Source organism: Penaeus vannamei, chromosome 20, assembly GCF_042767895.1.
Source record: "Penaeus vannamei isolate JL-2024 chromosome 20, ASM4276789v1, whole genome shotgun sequence".
NCBI classification, from domain to species: Eukaryota; Metazoa; Arthropoda; class Malacostraca; order Decapoda; family Penaeidae; genus Penaeus; species Penaeus vannamei.
Genome location: NC_091568.1, coordinates 27,246,345 through 27,254,776, shown reverse-complemented (window position 1 = coordinate 27,254,776; position 8,432 = coordinate 27,246,345). Strand labels below are relative to the sequence as shown.

The 8,432-nt window shown below is 33.7% G+C and overlaps 2 non-coding genes across 2 annotated transcripts; both read right to left on the bottom strand.

The window, feature by feature from the left end:
* Window positions 1-4,495: 4,495 nt before the first annotated feature.
* TRNAI-AAU (transfer RNA isoleucine (anticodon AAU)) lies at window positions 4,496-4,569 on the bottom strand. Its single transcript has one exon. It is a non-coding gene; the product is annotated as a tRNA-Ile (tRNA).
* A 3,277-nt stretch (window positions 4,570-7,846) lies between these two features.
* TRNAI-AAU (transfer RNA isoleucine (anticodon AAU)) lies at window positions 7,847-7,920 on the bottom strand. The gene has a single exon. It is a non-coding gene; the product is annotated as a tRNA-Ile (tRNA).
* Window positions 7,921-8,432: the final 512 nt, after the last annotated feature.

Genomic DNA, 8,432 nt, shown 5'->3' with positions numbered 1-8,432 from the left:
GTGTTTATTTTAAATGCATATAAGCCTATGAAAAACTAATTATGCTTAGGCAGTTTATCGTAAATGTTTTCAAATCTCATAACCATGATATATAAGGTACCTTTTCGAAAAGAAAAAAAAAAATCTATTATATACTTATGTACACACACACAAATATATATATATACATATATATGTATGTAAACATATTTACATATAAGAATAATATATATGGGTGTATATATGTGCTATATATATATGTATATATAAACAGATATATATGAACACAAACACGGACGCAGTAATTTGTACACAAAAACAAAAAGGAAAATGAACTCTCTTCAAGAATTCCTCTCCAGACGTATGATTAGCCAAAAGTCTTTTATCATTTGTCTGAAGAGGAACTCGTGAAGGGTTTTATGCATATATATATTCATATATATTACATGTCACATATACACATATATATGTATATATATACATATATACATAAATATACAGATATCAGTTATATGTATGTGTTTATGTATGTGTATAGGAGTATATACACCTGAGTGAGTGTGTGAACATGTTTTCCTTCATGTACACCTTGGGAACTTTTCGCTGCGATTAGCCATTGTCCTCCCACCTGAGGCCGATCACGTGGTCAACGAACTGGTCTTCAGCGCCCTCCGTGGTCTCCAAGAGTCTGTCGGAGGGCGAGAGATAAGCGGCGGAGACGAAGAGGCCGTTCAGCAGGGAGACCAAAGGCAAATGAGACTTAGGTAAGAGAGTGTGAGGCGACTTGTTTAAATAAGCTTAGGTAAGTGAGTGAGGGGCGGCTTGTTTACATGAGCGCGTGGAAGTTTCTTGCAGAATAACTCTCTTAAATAATCTAAAGGAAGAAGAATATTCTAAAAGAAAAAGAAAGAATAAAAGACTGAGGTTTGATGCCAGACTCACCCCAACGTGTTGAACATGACAGGAAAGAACGCATAATCATTACCATGCAAGAGCCTTGCATACACTGCGGTCCCAAGGTGCCATCCTTTGACCTTGGTCTAGGCATTTTGTCAGCAAAAGAGAAATCGGCTGCCAACGAATAGACTCCGGAGACAGTAGACCAAACTTTTGTCAGCAAGGGGATCGAACCCTTCTCATACGAATCATATAATGTTTTTTTTTAAGTGAATTAGTACGCAAAACATAAAGTGTGGATTGGGAAAGATAAAAAAGACATGCAAACGGTAGTACAAAATATCTAACGCAATGAATAAAAGCTTCATGTTCAGGAGACGACGTCGAGAACACAGACAGAGGCCGTTTTATCCTGTTTCTTAGGATGCTTCCTGAACTATTTTGAGATATTGGCATCAGGTAGGGCAGGAAGGCAAAACTTGGTACCTAATGAAATGGGTACCAGGAATATATCTATGCATTTTTCTCTAAGTCCGCGCGTGTGTGTGTGCATATAAGTGTGTGTGTGTGTGGGTGTGCGTGTGTGGGTGTATATATATGTATATATATATATACTTATTTAAATATATGCATATATATGTACACCCACGTATATATTTATATTAATAGATAAACACACATATATATGAAGAGAAAAAACACTACCGTGTTGAGACTATGGTAGAAAAACGCACAATGCACAAACTAGCCTTACTGTCTTCAATAAATGTAGTTTGTGCAGAGTTTTTATATGTGTGTGCGTGTGTGTATGTATGTGCGTAAGCTCAGGAAATCTACGTCGCAGTGGTGAGTAGTTTGCACGCTCTTTTGCTGGCTTATTTCCCTCCCCACCAAGAAACCCTTGTGGCAGTGGGTTGACGGTACCTCGTCTGTATTTCCACCCAAACAAATTAAGTAAGTCCCGTGGTGGAATGACAGACTGCTGAATATATATACATCCTAATATCTATATAAGTATATGTATATATATATATATATATATATATATATATATATATATATATATATATATATATATATATATATACATATTTACATGTATATGTGTGTGTATATATATGTATGTACATATATACAATTATGCGTATACGTATATACATCTACATATTTCTAGATGCATGTATATGTGTATATAAAGATAGATTGATAGATATAACATATATTTGTGTCTGTATCTCTCTCTCTCCCTCTCCCTCCCTCTTTCTATCTCTAATAATATATGTGTATGAGTGTGTGTGCTCCAGTTATTTAGTCTAGTGGGCGGAAGAAAGGCTAGAAATGCAGCGTTACTAACGACCTTGAGTCTCCGTCTTGTCTGTGTACCAGTGTTTGACCTTGGCACTGGCATATATCTGGCACTGGAGAATGATGGATTGGCGTGCGGTGAACGGACACCAGAGTCATTGAATAAAATACTCAACATGTTGGCCCGTAAGAGGATCGAACCCTCGACATCCGCATCATTAGCACGGCGCCTTAACCAACTGAGCTGACAGGACTTTAACTTACTTAAACAGCTTTCACATAATGAATTGTAAGTCGACAAATTATAATGAAGATTATTGAAAGTAGCAATTTATCATCAATATAGCCAAGTGTTAGATTGTATTTCAGAAGGATCATATCAGGACAGAGCAAAATAAATACATTGTGTTTATCATTTCAAATGCATATAAGCCTATGAAAAACTACTTAGAAAATGCTTAGGCAGTTATCCTAAATGTTTTCAAATCTTATAACCATGCTATATAAGGTACCTTTTCGAAAAGAAAAAATTCTAATATATACTTATGTAAACACACACACATTCACACACACACACTTACACACACACACACACACACACACACACACACACACACACACACACACACACACACACACACACACACACACATATATATATATATATATATAAATTATTTACATATATGAATGATATATGGGTGTATATATATATATATATATATATATATATATATATATATATATATACATATATACATATATATATATATGAACACAAGCACAAACGCAGTAATTTATAACACAAAAACGAAAACGAAAACAACCACACTAATAAATGAGAGAAATGAACTCTCAGAATTCCTCTGCAGATGTATGATTAACCAAATCTTTTATCATTTGTCTGAAGAGGAACTCGTGAAGGGTTCAAAACGTTACACTTTATTTTTATTTCTATTCCATTTCTGTATATATATTCCAATATATTATATGTCACACATACTCATATATGTACATATATAAATGTACATATATACATATATATACAGCTATCAGTTATATGTATGTGTATAAGAGTATATACGCCCGAGTATGTGAGTGAACATGTTTTCCTTCATGTACACCTTAGCAACTCTTCGTTTGTCCTCCCACCTGAGTCCGATCACGTGGTCAACGGACTGGTCTTCAGCGCCCTCCGTGGTCTCCAAGAGTCTGTCGGAGGGCGAGAGATAAGCGGCGGAGACGAAGAGGCCGTTCAGCAGGGAGACCAAAGGCCAATGAGGCTTAGGTAAGTGAGTGAGGGGCGGCTTGTTTACATGAGCGCGTGAAGTTTCTTGCACATATGTATATATATACATATGTGTGTGTGTTTGCATATATATACATATTTATATATATGCTCTGATCTAGATACCTTACTGGAATGATACAGGTTGCTGAATAATTGTACACACACACACACACACAAATACACACACACACACACACACACACACACCCCCACACACACACACATATATATATATATATATATATATATATATATGTGTGTGTGTGTGTGTGTGTGTGTGTGTGTGTGTGTGTGTGTGTGTGTGTGTGTGTGTGTGTGTGTGCGCGCGCGTGTGTGTGTGTGTGTGTGTCTTGAGATAAGGAAGGGAGGAGGAGAAAGACTCATACAAACACATACATATATATGCACATGCAAGTCTATATATATACTTATATAAAAATATGTATATATATGTATATATAGGCATATATATATATATATATATATATATATATATATATATATATATATATGTGTGTGTGTGTGTGTGTGTGTGTGTGTGTGTGTGTGTGTGTGTGTGTGTGTGTGTGTGTGTCTGTGTGTGTGTGTGTGTCTACGTTTGAATAAGTATTTGTATATAAATAAATATATATATATATATATATATATATATATATATATATATATATATATATATATATATATATTTCTTTAAACGTATACATATATACATATACATATTCATATATGTGTATACATAAAGACAGATTGATAGATATAACATTTTCTCTCGCTCTCTCTAATAGTATATATATGTGTGTGTGTGCCCCAGTTATTTAGTCTAGTGGGCGGAAGGAAGACTACAAATACAGACTGTTAGGCTAATAATAGTAGAGGCTATCAAAGTAGCGTTGCCAACGACCTGGAGTCTACGTTGCGTACCAGAATTTGACATTGGCACTGGTATATTTCTGGCACTGGAGCCCGATGGATTTGCATGTGATGAACCGACACCAGAGTCATAGTATTAAAAGTACACTTGCTTGGCTCGTAAGGGGATCGAACCCTCGACATCCGCGTTATTAGCACGGCGCTCTAACCAACTGATCTAACAGGCCCTTAACCTATTTGAAAATCTTTCTCATAATGAACTGTCAGTCAACAAATTGTATTGAAGATTATTAAAAGTAGCAATTTACCATCATATAGGGAAACGACGCATAATCATTATCACCAATCATAGAAATGATGCAGCGGTCCTAATGACCTGGCCACCCTGCCATCCCTTGACCTTGTGTGTGCATATCTATCTACATATACATATGTATAAATATGTATATGAGTGTATGCGTTGGTATAATACATATCTATGAATATGTATATATAAATATATATGCATATATTATATATATATATATATATATATATATATATATATATATATATATATATATATGTATATGTATATGCGTGTGTTCATGATATACACATATATATATGTATATACATATATAGATGACAGGTATATCTATACGAAACGAAAGCTCAGAAGAGGAAATCCTCCGAAACGAAACAGGAAAAGCTTTGTTCGTATTTCTCGGCTTTTTGCTCTCCTGAACGAGAACCATCTCATCTGGGAAGGCACCTCAGATGCTACAGTTTTCTATTCAGTTCTGAGAAGATTTGAACACATGCAGGACTTACTGCCTTTGCATCAGACCCTGAGCAAGAAATAGTCTTCGACTTATATGCGTTACAAAAATAATAGAAACCGAATTTATTTTGCTCTGTCCATTTGCAGTCGGAAGGAAGACTGCAAGTAAAGACTGTTAAGCAATCAATAGTAAAGGCTAGAAATGCAGCGTTGCCAACGATCTTGAGTGTTCGTCTTGTCTGTGTACAAGTGACTGACCTTGACACTGGCACATATATATATGTATCTGACACTGGGGCCTGATAGAATGGAGTCCGATGAGGTAAAGTAAGAAATTAGGTCCGCAACCGCAATCGGCGCTCTAACCAACTGAGCTAACAGACGGTTATTAATATTTATAGCTTACCATCAACATAGATTACTACTAGATTGACTCGCAGTAGGATCTTAGGACTGGAAATGCTTAGCGTAAAATAAATTCGGTTTCTATTATTTTTGTTATGCATATAAACCGAAGACTAATTATTTCTTGCTCAGGGTCTGATGCAAAGGCAGTAAGTCCTGCATGTGTTCAAATCTTCTCAGAACTGAATAGAAAACCGTAGCATCTGAGGTGCCTTCCTAAATAAGATGGGTCTCGTTCAGGAGAGGAAAACGCTGAGAAATACGAACAAAGTTTATCCTGCTTCGTTTCGGAGGATTTCCTCTTCTGAGCTTTCATCTATTAACGCAACGAAGGAAACACATATACATACACACACGCACACTCACATGTGTGTGTATATATATATATATATATATATATATATATATATATATATATATATATATATATATATATATATATAAACATACATATATGTGTGTGTGTGTGTGTGTGTATGTAAGTGTATATACATATCACATCATATAACATACGTCTATGTTATATATATATATATATATATATATATATATATATATATATATATATATATATATATATATATATATATATATATATATATATATATATATATATATATATATATATATATATATATATATATATATCAATACAGTTTTATATGTATATGAATATATATATACATATGTATGTATATACATGTATACATATACATGTATATATATATATATATATATATATATATATATATATATATATATATATATATATTCATTTGAATATGTATTACTATATTTGTGTATATATATATGTGTAATATAAATATGTATATATAAATATGTGTAAAACATACATGAATATATATATGTATAAAACATTCATATGTCTCTATATATGTATGTTATAAATATATGCATATATAGCAATTTAGTTATATATATATACATATATATATGAATATATATGTATATATTGTGTGTGTTTGTCTGTGTATATGTATAATATATATACACAGACACATACAGACACACACCGCACACACACACACGTGTGTGTGTGCGTGTGTGTACACGACATGTATACATAGACAACACATATGTATGTATATATACATATATATATATGTATGTATATATATATATATATATATATATATATATATATATATATAAACATGTACATGCGTGTGTGTGTATATGTACATATATACTTACACAAACACATGCGTGTGTGTGTGAGCTCCATTTATTTAGTCTATTGGGCGGAAGGAAGGCTGCAAGTAAAGACTGTTAAGCTAAGAATAGTAGAGGCTAGAAATGCAACGTCTCCGTCTTCTCTGTGTACCAGTATTTAATCTTGGCACTGGCATATATCTGGCACTGGTGGTGGTTTTGCATGCGTTAAACCGACACTTGAGGCATTGTATTATAATCATGCTCCTTGGCCTGTAAGGGGATCGAACCCTCGATATCCGCGTTATTTACTGGTGGGTGTGCTACACAGGGGCAGGAGAATATATGAAAAATTTGAGCTAGCTTAACTAGTAACAAGGAAAAACAAGTCAAAACGTAATAGCATGATAAAGTGTATTAGGAATGACCAGTGACAGACATTTTTCGTGGTGGGGTACCCCTGCCAGAGCAAAAAAGGGACACAAAAATATTATGCTAAATCAGCTCATGGTATAACAACTTGAAACCGACTTCAAATTCATCAGTAAGGCCCACTTTATCAGAAATAAGTAGTGACTCATTTTTAGTAGAGGGGGATTCGAGCCAGACACCTCATGCATAATACTCCGTGTCATCTTCCTAATCTGAATCGGAGACCTTACTCCATGGCTCGTCCTCAGACTCGATCAGTTCATCTAGTTCATCTGGATTTTCTTGTCAGCGTCCATGTCATCACTACCAGCGATGATGCAATAAACAGAAACTATACTTCAGTGGAACTATAACATTGATTTTCAGATATTGATTGATATCATATGGTTACACCTGTTCACCATCAGCTGATAGCTACTACGATGGGAAATAGAATATTGAGTAAGCACTTATGAATACGAGATATATATTCATACACACAGAAACTGAAGGAGAGAGAGAGAGAGAGAAAGAGAAGGAGAGAGATAAATACATACACATATGTGTATATATATATGCATATACATGATATATATATATATATATATATATATATATATATATATATATATATATATATATATATATATATATATATAACCTTGGATCTGACATATATCTGGCACTGAAGCGTGATGGATTCACATGTGATAAACGGACATCAGAGTCATTGTATTAAAAGTACTCTTGCTTGGCCCGTAAGGGGATCGAACCCTCGACATCCGCGTTATTAGCAAGGCGCTCTAACCAACTGAGCTAACAGGCCCTTAACCTATTTAGAAATCTTTCTCATAATGAATTGTCAGTAAACAAATTGTATTGAAGATCATTAAAAGTAGCAATTGACCATACATATAGCCTAGTGTTAGATTGTATTTCAGAAGGATTGTATTAGGAAAGAACAAAATAAATACATTGTGGTAATAATTTCAAATGCATATAAGCCTATGAAAAACTACTCTTAGAAAATGCTTAGGCAGTTTATCCTAAACGTTTTAAAATATAACCATGATATAGAATGTACCTTTTCGAAAAGAAATCTAATATATACTTATGCACACACACACACACACATATATGTATATATAAACATATTTACATATATGAATAATATATATGGGTGTATTTATATATATGCATACATATATGTATACATATAAATATATATATGAACATAAGCACAAATGCAGTAATTTGTACACAAAAACAAAAAGAAAAACAACCACGATAAGAAATGAAGGAAATGAACTCTCCTCAAGCGTTCGTCTCCAGACGTAT